This window comes from Euprymna scolopes, chromosome 6, assembly GCF_053919585.1.
Source record: "Euprymna scolopes isolate OS-2025 chromosome 6, ASM5391958v1, whole genome shotgun sequence".
Classification (NCBI taxonomy): domain Eukaryota; kingdom Metazoa; phylum Mollusca; class Cephalopoda; order Sepiida; family Sepiolidae; genus Euprymna; species Euprymna scolopes.
Window position 1 is genome coordinate 157,710,460 of NC_136487.1, and position 13,958 is coordinate 157,724,417.

Sequence of the window (13,958 nt, forward strand, 5' to 3'; positions counted from 1 at the left end):
TATTATTTTGTCCTACCCCTATATATATATATATATATATTTTTTTTTTTCTCTTCTTTACTGATCTTTCTTAATTACATTATGTCTCGGTATTTTATTTATCATTTATTGATTTATTTTTTCCATTTAGTGTCTTTTAATAACTCTTGCTGACATTTTCTTAAGTAATAACCTGTACATTTCAGCTGACCTTTTTTGCCCTATATTTTTTACGCCTTTTAACGTTATTTTGTCTGAGCCATTTTGACATTTGTTTTCCTATTTTATATTTAATTCTATCACCATTTTATTTTTTTTTTCTTCTTCACTGATTTTTCTTAATTACTTTTTGTCTCGGCAGCTGTGTCAAATGCATATCTTATTTTTCTGTTATTAATATTATTGGAATTTTTTTTTTTATTCCATGGATTTCGGCCTTTTGGATTATTTTGGACCATCTTCCAATTACGTGATTTCCTTGGATTTTACTTGTGTGAATGGAAATTCAATTAATTTTCTTTTTCTTGGATTTATATTTTTGGATTTTACCGTCATTTTACCTTTCACCAGACTATCCATTCACGTGAAATCACCTTTTTCTTCACCATATTCTCTCTGCTTCACTTTTTGTTATCAAGCAAGATCTTTGACATCCTTGCAGTTTCATCAAATACTTTTGTATGCAAAATCCAATCCCGCATTTTGCTAATTCCTACCCTCTGATGAGAAGGAAAGTATTTCTTCAAAACTCCACGGATTAAAGACTATCCACTTATCAAGTGTTTCCTTTTCAGATTAAATATGTTTTTAACTCTTTTTCAAAGTGTTTTTTTTAACAGGCTTTATTAACTGTTTGCTCTTTATATATAAGATTTCAAAAAGCATTTAAATAGGGTTCCAAAAGTACAAAAGCCCCCTCCTCTCCACTCCAATTATTTTTACGCATTTAGTGTTGTAACCTTGCTGGGTAGCTGGTTGTTTTTCGGAGTATGCTTATCACTGATGTCTGGATGTTGCTCTCCCAATAGATGGCTGGACGGTGGTAGTTAGAAATGTGGATGGCTTCCTCACTCAATATTGAAACTACATTCTGTTACCTGAGCTACATGTTAAATGCTTATAGTGTTTGCGACAAGACTCAGGGCAAGGTCTTTTCGGCCTGTGTTCATTCCGCCATCTTGCATGGCAGTGAGATATGGGCCTGAAATGCTTCTGACTTGCAGCGATTTCAGCATGATGACCATGATTAGGCGAATATATAGCTTGGTATTAGTTGAATCTTGGATGACTTATGCGTTCAGCTTCTCAAGTGGTTTGGCCATGTATAGATTGCTACCTCTTATATTAACTCAATAACAGGTACGAGAATGTGTGGAAGACCACAGAAAATTTAACTTGAGTACATACAAAGTGACTTGACTGCTTGCAATATGACTGGTATGAACTTTACAGATCGAACTGCACGGAAAGCAGGCATGAGATATTGTCTAATGTTGTCGATCCAAGAATGCGGGACACCCACGGCACCTTAAATACCAAAACTGGATGATGATTTCAAATGATTTGTTGGAACTTTTTTCGTTTGAAACACAATTTAAATGTTGTTTTCAATCTTTGAATCTTCATAGTTTATAGCTCTATTTTTTCCATGTAGAAAATATTGAGCTTTCTTTTTGCCATTGAAAGTTAGACATAATTTGCTTAGATAGGTCGAAACAAGATTTTCTTATGCGACTTTAATATAAAATTTCTTATGTTTGTATAATATATATATATATATATATATATATATATATGTATATATATATATATATATTAGTAATGAAATCAAAAAGATGTAGTGTTTCCCTGACATACGCACTCTTTTAGAATCTCAATGCGTGCACATTTTAAAACACGATACTCTTCCAGCATCGTTTAATTGTTGTTGAACTAATTTTATTAGTAACTAGCAGGCCGCCTGATGTTACCCGGTCATAAAATACGCTTAGATACATTTTAATTTAAGCAGATTTCATAGAGCCAGTACTCTATTGATTATTATATTGTACCCGATATATAGTAGTGCTCGCCAAGCATGGCCTGGTTGGAAAATACGCTCAGATATATTTTAATTTATGCAGATTTTGGATTCATCATTATAGAACCAATACTCTACTGATTATTATATTGTACCTAATATATAGTAGTGATTTCAAAAGTTTAAAAAATATATGACTTGGGTGCAATCAGCCAGAATCGAAACCAAACAATATAACTTTCCAGCCTTATCATCTGAACTAACAACAGATGGATATCAAAACTTATAAAAATTAACTGTAATTACCATATAAATGTATATTTGTGCATGCATAGAAGGTGCACGTTTAGTCGACTTACATTCTCAATTTTCAATCTTTTTCAATTATGACCTATTAGCAGCTATTTTTACAGACTAAAAACCAAATTGAATTTGTTCTACAGACCCAAATCCCCTATATATCAAGTTTCAGGTCTGCAGACCAAAAATTGACACAGTAGATTGGTAGAGACCGTTCCTCAAAGACAAAGTCATTTATAGATAGATAAAAGGATATATTGAAAGAAATTTTTTTTTTTAAGAAAAAAATTAAAACCAATCACCATCTGCGAAACTTCCAGTCATAGTGTCTATCAAAACCATTCTCCTTTTTATTTTCGTTCTATCAACTTGGCCTGAAGAAGATTAGCTTAAGCATGTATGCATATAGGTAGGCAAAAATATTTCTTCTATTAATGGTGGAGATTTGGTATTTTTTTTTTTAATATAGGAATCACCACTTATCAAGGCCCGGAGGCCACTCAAGGATAAGGGTTAATGGGTATACATTAGTCAATATGATTATAGCATAGTAAACATAAGTAGTGGGAATTTTGTAAATCGGATTACTTAGGGGGACGGTTCATCAAGAACTTGTTTACGTTGGGCTTGAAGACAATCAGATTGTAGTTAGCTGGAAAGTAGGCAATCAGAACAGAGTTCCACAGGCATGCAGTTCTAAGAAAGAAGCTTTATTCATGGAATCTACATTTAGGTTTAGGCACAGACAAGGAGTGTGGGAAATTATTAATAGTGGTTTTGGCCAGACGAGTGTTTTTCGTGAAAGTTTGGCGAGGGGGTTGAAGCTCAGATGAGCACTTGCCATGAAAATAACGATAAAGCAGAGACAGGCTCGCAACGTCTATTCTGTGGGAAAGAGGTTGCAGGGAAGAGAAAAGAGAAGCCGAAACTATAGCATTAGTATCTTTCAATGCTCTATTCAGTTAACTAAACAATTTCAGACTAATCAACTATCTTTCAATAATCAATTTAGAAGAGAGAGGAGCAGTTTAGAATCTCTTCTGCTCTCATAAAACTATCCTCCCAATCATTACCTCCTCCTTGTAGTATATGATCATGATACCAAACTTTTTTTTTTTTTTTTAAACAAGGTGGATAATGTAGCATCTATACCACTGTCATAAGACCATCTCCCCAGGCATTACTTCCTCCTTGAGAGAGAAGTACATGTTTTTGTCATATATATTAACAAAAATATACAAGACAGAGGGCACATACCATACTAACGGTGTTAATTCATTAAAATCATTTTTCACTTTAGTCTAAGTTTTTTAATTAAAAAAAAAAATCTAAGTCACAAAGAAACAAAAAAAGTTTGAAATGTAAGTGAGATAACTTATCCTTACCTTTAAGTTAACATATGAATTATCTCCCTTATATTTTGAGCTTTTAGATTATTCAAAGCTAGCAGTTCAACCCGGCTTTGCTCGGGCCCGATGTACTGTTCATAACTTTATGTGCATATGTATATAAATATATTAAAAAGTTTGACTCGTGTCCAAGTAACCTACATCTAAAATTTCAAGTGTTTAGACCCACAATTGGCGAAGGAGTTTGTTAGACTTTTCAAATGTCAAATTGTTGAACTTTGACCCCGTGACAGCCAAATTTCCGGCCGAAAACTGATTAAAAAGATTTTCCTGAATCTCAATACCCTTATATCAAATCTTAAGTCTGTAGACTGAAAATTGACAGAGTAGTTTGGTAGGGAAATGTGTACACACACACAGACAATTTCACTTTTATAGATATATAGATTGTCAGAATATTTTGTTTAGATAGAAACTTAAGCAAATTACACTTTTTTAATGTAAAAAACATACAAAAATAAAAAAGAAGCGATCGATAGTCAGAATCAAATATCGATTTGTTACATGTATTGCTATTTTTTAATAGAAAATTGACCAAGACAAAGCATGAAGCCACCTTATGTGAGAAGCAAAAAAAAAAAAAAAATATTACTTCAATGTCAAAAACTAACCACTGATAAGTATTAGATGGATAGATTCCAACCCAGTCAACAGCAATTCTTTCCCCTGTGTCAGAAACATCACTCATGAAATGTGAGGATCAAAGGGCAAAATAAGGGAAGATCCAACATGAAAAATCCAACAGGACAACTTTATATGTTAAATTCGAAAAAAAAAAAAAAAAAAAATGAATGCAGAGCTTCATTAAAAGCAATGCATGTAAATTTATCGCAAAGCTTTTTCTGCGTGCAGAAAAATATATTGTCAAGTTTTGCATTTCTGCAATCCATTTGCTAAGCTATTAAAATATTGGTCTGGTCTTGCAAAATAGACCGTAAAAGGATAAAATCAAGAAAGCGAGAAATGGAAGTAAAGTGAACCAAAAGTCCATTTTCTACTTACTCCCTATAAACTTATGTTAACCTGCATGCAGACAAAGTTTATTGTCAGGTTGGCATCCAAAAATGTTAGTGTGGTCTTTTGCAAAAGAGACCGTATCTTTGTGGAGACAAGTTTTGGGTTTTCAATAACAGAGTTCAATGCGCTGTTGAACACTAATTCCATTCAACTTATGACAATGTATTGCAGAATGAGAACATGTAAGAATGGAGAAAAAAAAAAAAAAAAAAAAAAAAAAAAACGGAATATACTGTACATTTTTTTTTATTACATAAATGCATGAGAATCCCAAAATCTTAAATAGATGCCATTTCTGCATAAAAAAAAAAAAAAAAAAATTAACAGCGTCCAATATTTATTAATATAATGTTTAGTAGTACAATTAATTCAATTTGTATCATTATGTATAAAATGGGAGATTATGTATTGGGGCTGCTTTTTCTTATTGCACGGAGTATCAAATCATGTGACAACCAAGCAGTCAATATTGTTAATCTCCAAGTCAAGACAGTTGAGTTATCTCTCCTTGTCTGAGATAAAGGAAAGTTTGTTTGGAGTGTCCTGCCTTTGGTTGTTATTGTTATGCAAGTGGGGTTTAAGGAAAGAGTACATAACAAATATGATCTTATATATATGAATGCATAGTATTATAAACAGTTCAATTTGTCATAGATTATACTAGCTGGCCGCCTGGCATTGCCCAGTCATACAATATGCTTAAACATGATATTTTAATTTTTGCAGATTGTGTATGCATTATTATAGAATCAATCCTCTATTGATTATTATAGATTATGAGAAATAATTGACCCAGTGGACTAATTCGCAAAAAAGATTTTAAAAAAAATAATGACAATGTTATTCATCAAATTCTGTCCATGTTTGTTTACAATATTACGTCAGTTGATATTTGGACTTGATGATCTTAAACAGTCTTTCTTCTCTTATAGATAAAAAAAGAAGAATTTCTCTTGGCTAGTGTAATATAAAATATTCACCTGTAAAAATTCTTTTTTTTCTATAAGAAGAAAAACTATTTTTAAGATCGGATTTTTTTTTTATTTTTGATACTTATCAGATGAATTTCTGTACAAAACATATCTAAGAACACTGCCAGAAATATAAATTATGTTTGTGTAAAATTTGCAAAATACACACTTAAAGTGACTTTTATAATAAACTAGCCTGGCGTTGCCCGGATGTTTGGAGGTGTGTGTTGAGCAAAAAAAAAAAAAAAAAAAAAAAAAAAAAGATAGTAGGCAGACAGGCTTGAACCCGTACCGCGAAGGAGAAAAAGAATGTGAAAAAACTGACAGATTAGCTGTTCTGCACATTGCCAAACCAGAACTGACGTAGGTTTAAATTAAGCCTAGACAATCGAAAAGAGGCGATGATTTTCGAAAATATCGGTGAAAAAAGTGACCCTTCCTTGTAGAAAAGTGCCCAGTTGAGGGTGAAGGAATTAATGTTTTCCGCCAATTTTTTTATATTTGTTGTCTGAAGGGTCGAGTTTCAATCTCATGAAAATCTGTTGCCTTTGTCGCAAGTTTTTGCGAGACATACAAGTATACATACATTTAAACAGACAGGTGAGGTTTATATATATGTGAATGCATGGTATTATAAACAGTTCAATCTGATCCATATATATATATATATATATATATATTGGTATTTCATGTATCCACATAAAATTTTATAAGGAGATATATTTTATATATCAATTTTTAGCATTTACTTTAATAGTGCTCAATATATGAATAGAGCTAGATAGTAAGTTATGAAAATATGTATGGCAATTTAGCTACACAGAATTTTCTGTTTCATCCTAGTGAGGACTCGTCAGGATAATGCTAATGCATTCACCTGACGAGTCCTCACAAGGATGAAACATGGAAAATTCTGCCTCGACGTTATCTTCGGTAGTGCTCAATCTTTGAGTAGTCAAATATTCATCATGCTAACAAAATCCAAAAAAGATTCCAGGAGATGGGCAATAAAACTGGTCAGAGTCTTCCTTCCAGAGGAGGAGTTAAAATTGAATGTTCAACAGAGGCAGTTGACTTTGTAATAAGACTTGTGTTTTGATCTGGTCAGGCAAAGATCTGCAAGTCTGTCATTCAACCTTGGAGAGTACCACTTGCAACATTAAAAATAAATAAATGAATAAACATTATTATTTATTTATAAACTGGACTTGTGGTTTTTGTTTTGGAAGGAGAATTCCGTTATTACAGGGCTGATTGAAAAGGGCAACAATTTTGGACCAGCACAACAAGTAGACAGTGATCATGGCCGGTGCAATGAATGCACAAAGCCATGTTCAAATTTGTTGGCCACAGATGTTTTGTTTGATAACTGTCTTGTATTTTCCTACATATGTTGTATTGTCAATGCAGTACACAGCAACTATTTGCAATACACAATATAATCAGAGAATTTAATTACTATCAAATATTCTAATTGTAAAATAATTTTGTTTTTATACCGATATGTTAGATTATACATAAATACAATCACTGATAACACATTTATATAAGTCTTATGTTTTATCTAATTTACCTTTATATTTTGTTGTAGACAAACTATAAATAAATGAAATGTCTTTGCTGCCCATAGATATTTTTTGCTTTGTAGCCGTTTTGTATTTTCTGACATGCATGGTATTGCCAAAATAATACACAGCAATTCTTAGCAACACCTAATGTACTCAGAGATTTAATTTAAATTATTCACTCATATGTTAACAACCTTTCTGAACAGATTAATGAATATTATTATAATAAGAATAACATTAAAAATTTATTTGTTTTTATTAAAAAACAAACAAAAAAATTAAAAAATACATATGCAGATATGTAAGATTATACACAAGTACTGATAAAAATATTTTCATTTTTATTCTAATATATAAATGCATAATCTTTCTGATATACAATTGTGAAGGCTTCATAAAATTAAAAAAAACAAACATAGCATATAAATTGCTGAACAATGTGTTTGACAAGACCAGAAATGCTTTAAGATCATCACACATAAACACATTTGTAATGACATTTTTTATCAATATAAAAATGCTGATATTTCAAGTAGATTTTAAACTGAACACAAACCTTGCATAAATGTCAAACAACAATAAAAAAAAAATGGGTTGTGCTTAATAGAAAAAGGCATGTATGTATTGCCAGGGCAAACAATTTATATAGAGATGCAAGAGCGTTGTAAAGATAAATATAACTTTAATTATATTTGGAAACAAAAAAAATGATGCCTAATGATACTTGGTTGAGAGCAAAGTGTAGTATCTGTTCTGAAAATACACTTAATTCTTTCTGTCCTTGGTTGATGAAGGGGAAATCTTTCTAGACTAAGGATGTTGAATTTACAGATAGATCTTAAATCGGACAAATTGTGAAAAACAAGAAAGAAATTGCTCAAAGCATGATCGAAATCAAGGCAAACAATTTATAGACACTAGTAAAGAGCATTTGGCCTTGCTCAGTCGTAAAATAAGCTTAAATAAATTTTAATTCATGTAAATTTCATATTTATTATTAAAGAGATAATTCTGTATTTAATATTATATTGTACCTAATATATAGTATTGATTTCAAAAGATTAAAAAAAGAAAAAAAATGATTGGGTGTCAACAGTTAAAATCAAAACATTAAGAATTTCAACCGAGTGAGCTATTAACATATGGATAAGATTTAACGTTAAGCCAATTCAAGCTGTGAATGAATTTGCACATGCGCAAAAGTAATAGAAAAATTTATGAGTCTAGCTGATGACACCCAAGCCATTTTTTTTTTTTTTTTTTTTTTGTAAATATTTTGAAATTCGTACTATATATTCGATACCATATCATATTCAATACAGCATTGGCTCTGTAATAATGAATACAAAATCTGCATGATTTAAAATATATTAAAGCATATTTTATGACCAGGAAAGGCTGGGAAACCCCTAGCAGTATGTAATAAAGTTGTAGTTGGGAGATAAATTCCTATAACCATACCTATATTCTAAAACTACATTATCCAGAATACTAGTTCCTTTTGATTGAAGAGGAAACACTAATATCTTAGGGTCTGGATCCACACTGAACAATTTTATTTTATTGTATTTTTAACTTTGAAATAAAGATAGACACCCCATAATCAAATATTACTCAGAGTAATATATTTAATTTTGATCAAAAGGGAGTCATTGTTACGTTTGATGATAGACATCATCAGTTTCATAAATGATCAATGGATGAAGACAAATTTTTAAACAACTTACAGATTAAATAGTAAGGTAGAAGCTACTGGATGTATGATGATTAAAGTCTGACAGTGTGATACTATTGGACCCCCCCCCCTCCCAAGGTATAGGTGAACTGTAATGCTTAAAAGGTCGTTTTCTGTAATGGTGTCACACGCGCACAGAGGGCCCTACCAATTTATGAGAATGTGTTGGAGTCTTGTTTCTCTTGAGTTTGAGTTCTAAGTTGTTTTATTTCTTTACACTTGTGAACCTATTTGTGTCCCCAATGTGAGAAATGATGACACGGCCAGATGAGAAGATAAAAGAAATCCATGACACACAGTGTTGAGGTCGGCGATTATTGTCAGGCGGAATGAGCAAAATGCAAAGGTAAGAGCCACTGGATATGTGATGATTTAAGTCTATGATGCAAGACATGTTTTGTTTACTTCTCAAATTATCATGGCGGGCCTGCTTTTTCATCCAAGGGTAATAATTCTTCCTTCTTTATTCAAGGGAAATAACTATTTTCTTTTTGTTCTACCAAACAGTTACAACATTATCATAAACTTGATGTTCGTACTTGACATTCTTAGGTTTTACTTTACTTATAAGTTAAAAATTATACAATAAGAATTGAATTAATAAGGTTTGGAGCAATCAATGCTGGTCCCACTCTAAAAATTGAATATTATAAATTTTTTTAAAAATGGTAATATAGTGTAATGAGCTGGCAAAAAAAGAAAGACATTGAATTTCCCTTCCAATTGTAATATATCTTTAAATGATATTATACAAGGGTCGTTTCAAAAGTAAAACCTTTCTTTAAACTCCAAAAATTTAAGAGTTACCAAGATGGAAGTAGTATCGTTAAAACGAATGACTTGTGTGCCGAAATTTATTTTTCTACACAGTCACTACTATTTTCAATGCACTGCAATAAACAATGATTGTGCATGGACATCCAGAGTGTGCTTTCTAATATGAGGGTTGTTCCTAAAGTAAAGCCTCCTATTTTTTTAAAACTCAAAACATTGAAGAGCTATGAAGACTGGAATGGCAGTATTAAAACGAGTGACCTTTTGTGTTCCAGAATTTATTTTCTACATAGTCACCATCATTCTCAATGCACTTTTGCCAAGAGTTCAATAACACATCACTGCTTCTAACGCATGTCCATGACAGGGATTGCTTTCTTAGAATCTTATACTGTCAATATCTGCAACAGAGAGATTAAACTTTCAGGTCAAGAATGCATAAGTTCAGTCATCATAACAAAGCAATTTACAATCCCCCCTCTGATCCATTTGCGTGGAATAAAAATAAGAATTACTTCTGGAATGCCTTTCATATGATATAAAAATATTGTTTATTTTCTTAATTCTAGATTAGCTTGTATGAAAACTGGAAGTCTCTCGCAGCCATTTTTTACTGGAGTGATTTATTTGTATAAATTTTATAACTCACTTTTAAAAAAGTAGATTTACGCCGACATTGTACAAGATTTCACATGCTTTAAAATTGATTCCTTCAAAAATTTTACAACAATCTATAATCTAAATCTCACCTTAAACTTTCAACAGAGGTGACAGATCTTCTACAAGATCAGTATCATTTTGAAGCTCGACTCTTTGGACGACAAATATCGAAAAATTGGCTAAAAACATTAATTCCTTCACCCTCCACTGGGCACTTTTCTACAAGGAGGGGATCGCTTTTTTCGCCAATATTTTAAAAAATCGTCCCCTCTTTTCGATTGACTAGCCTTAATTTAAACATTCGTCCCTTATGGATTGGTGATGGGCGCAACAGCAAAGATGTCATGTATTTTTTTTTGTTTTTTTTTTCACATTCTTTTCCTCCTTCGCGGTACAGGTTCGAGCCTGCCTGCCTACAACCACTTTTTTTTTTTTTGCTCAACACACACCTCCAAATACCAGGCATCCAGGCTAGTTTCTTTTAAAATACAATTTTGAAACATAAGCCCTAGGTATAATAATATGATATATATTGTGCATAGATTTTCAGTATTTCAACAGTGCTCAACACGTGAGTAGAGCTTAGTAGTAAACTATTAAAATATATTAATGGATATTATATGAAATTTGGGAATATTTAGTACCTGTAATCTAATATCTACCACACTATATATAAAATGCAACTATCTCTTACTCCCTCATATATATTTCCCCCAAACATCTGGCGTTAATGGAGGAATACTAAAACTTGCTGCTATGGTTTCAAATGATCTGAAATAACAGCAAAGGAAGACTTGTCGATTCCAAATATTTCTCATATGTTATATCTTCCCTTTTTTGGAAATAGGGTACGATTATGAATATCTCCAGTATCAAATAATCCTTATATGCACTGTAAAAGTGACTTCATGTATGAAAACTAAAGAGGGGAGAGGCTTTGAGGAATATCAGATATTTTGTAATTCATATACAAAACTAGAAAAACAAATGACTATGATTGAAACATTTTATGGCTGTAAAAAGTGCCAAAAATAGGCTCTGGATAATGCATGATCCCCTTAATGTGCAAGCTAAAGGGCAAATTTCACATAGCCTACTACACAATTCAGGTCATTACCTTTCCAACGAGCTTCCATTTGTTAAATTCGGATCAATAGTCGCTGAGATTTGGAACTTATGAAATTGCCCAAAAAGGTGGTATACATATATATATATATATATATATATATATATATATATATATATATATGGATATATCTATACTGGTAGCCAAATTGAATATTGAAATGCTTATATCTTTGGTTGTATGGGGAAAAAACTATATGAAAATTTGCACGTTTTTTTCAAGATTTTAAAACTTTTCTATGGTTAAAATTTTATGAGAATTGGTAAAAAAAAAAAAAAAAAAAAAAGAACCTATATTTTCAAACCCATAAAATATGCCCAAATTTGCCTACATTTGTGTATATAGTGTCCTGCAGACCAGCTTCAGTTTTACTGTTTGGTTGTCTCCCTTGTGGCCTTGTTAGCCCACTAATATATATATATATATATACACGCACACACACACTTATTTATATTTAGATAAACATTTTACATGGTCATTGCACAATTATGACTGTTTCAATCAGTCAGTTATAAATAACCAATAAGCTTATCAGGTGACAGTAGTTCCTTCATCTTGAAAGATTTAGTCAATGGAGACAGAAAATAATCAAATTACTTAAATATTGGAGTTGTGTATCAGCATATCAAAAATTCAAAAAGAAAAGGACAGACAATGAGATCATTGATTATTTATAACTGACTGATCGAAACATTGTCATAATTGTGTAGTAACCATGTAAACTGTTTATCTGAATATAAATAAAAGTATATTTTGCCCTTAATTTTTATATCGAGCACTATTATATATACCTCGCTAAATTCATTGGTTTTCATCTCTAAATATCTTTAACCTGGTTTAAACCCAAATATAAAGCTTTGCATGGGTTTAAATACACTATATATTAAATTTCATGTCTGCAGACCAAAAACTGACAGGAGTTTGGTAGGCAAAATATTTTCAACAAATATATATACGTATACATAAATATATATAGAAAGAGGTTTGTGTTTACTAAAATCTTTTTATGCAAATGTTACACAAGTATAAATCATGTAGAATATCTGCATGAATATAATTACACGTAATAGTTAACTAAAGATGATCATCTCATAAGAAAACCGAAAAAACTAATAGGGAATTAATTAAAAATTAATGTTTAAAAGGACATGTAAATTAGCTAAATTTTTTGCAGATGAATGCAATTCCACAACGCATATAAGTTGTATTTTCTTTTTAAATAAATAGGAAAAAGGGTTTTTAATATATCAATATGCAAAAAAAAAATAAAAAATTCATAGGAGTATGGATGATTATTTTTGTTCTATCCTCATGTCTATCATCATCCACACACCTATTTGATTCATTCTCAGGTCCAATCTTAAAAGATGCAACATGGTTTCTGAATCTGCCCCTTACTTTTATCCATCTTAACTTCACAATTTCAGAAATTAAGCAATTGCCCTCCAGTGGCTATTCTTTAGGTGTTCTACAGTTACATTTTCTCCTCGAATTTAGATCACCTGATTCAATCCTATTATTGTTCACTATTTTGTTTATTTTACCATTATTAAAACCTATTATAGTACTGCCTAGATTGGCAGCAGTCGAGAATGAAAGTTTAACTGTGTTCTTATTAATTAGTTTACTTAATCTATTCTCTGTCTCAATTATTTTGTAAATTTCTTTAGGGATAGTATTTTGAATATGTTTACTAAAAGGTGGATTCAACCAGACTTGTTTTTTGTGTCCATTTTGATTTTTCTTAATATTATTATCACAATAATATTATATATAATTATATAATAATCATAATAATATTATATTATTACGATCATTATATGCTTCTTCATTATTTTTAAATTCATTCTTTTTATTCTTATTACTATTTTTATACCTATTTTTATTCTTAGCATTTTTGCAAGTTACACACACGTAGCAAACTGAAAGCATGTTTAAAAACGTTATCTGCAGTATCATGATTTTTTAAGTTGTTATGGTCCAATGGGCAAAAGTGTTTGCCAGTAACGCTTTTCTCTTCTTTTGCGTTTCAGGTTCAAGCCTGCCTACTGTAGCTATTTTTTTTTTTTTTTGTGGTCGCATGGTCACTTGCTGCTATTTTGATTGAAAGAAAAGTTGTTTTGATTGATTTATTTTTTGGGGGAGGGTCCAGTGCACGGGCTGGTGGGTTGCTCAATATCCTTAGTATAGCAACTGTGTCCAAACCGAACTTCATGTCCCCCCGGGCAACGCCGGATATCCATGCTCGTCTTCGATTATATAAAAGAAAGTCGTCTGTGTGTTTGTGTGTATTTGTATGTCAGCTAAAAACTTTTGTCAGCCACATCCGACTAGCTGAAACCGGTACCATCTGAAAGAGCGATGCCCCGGATGCATAATATGTGAAAATTAGAAAAAAG

The 13,958-nt window shown here is 31.5% G+C and overlaps 1 protein-coding gene across 8 annotated transcripts in view; it reads right to left on the reverse strand.

Annotated features, from left to right (window-relative positions):
- The window catches only part of LOC145278079 (uncharacterized), a 220,741-nt gene that overhangs the window by 106,001 nt on the left and 100,782 nt on the right, over window positions 1-13,958 (reverse strand). The gene's annotated exons all lie outside the window — the stretch shown is intronic.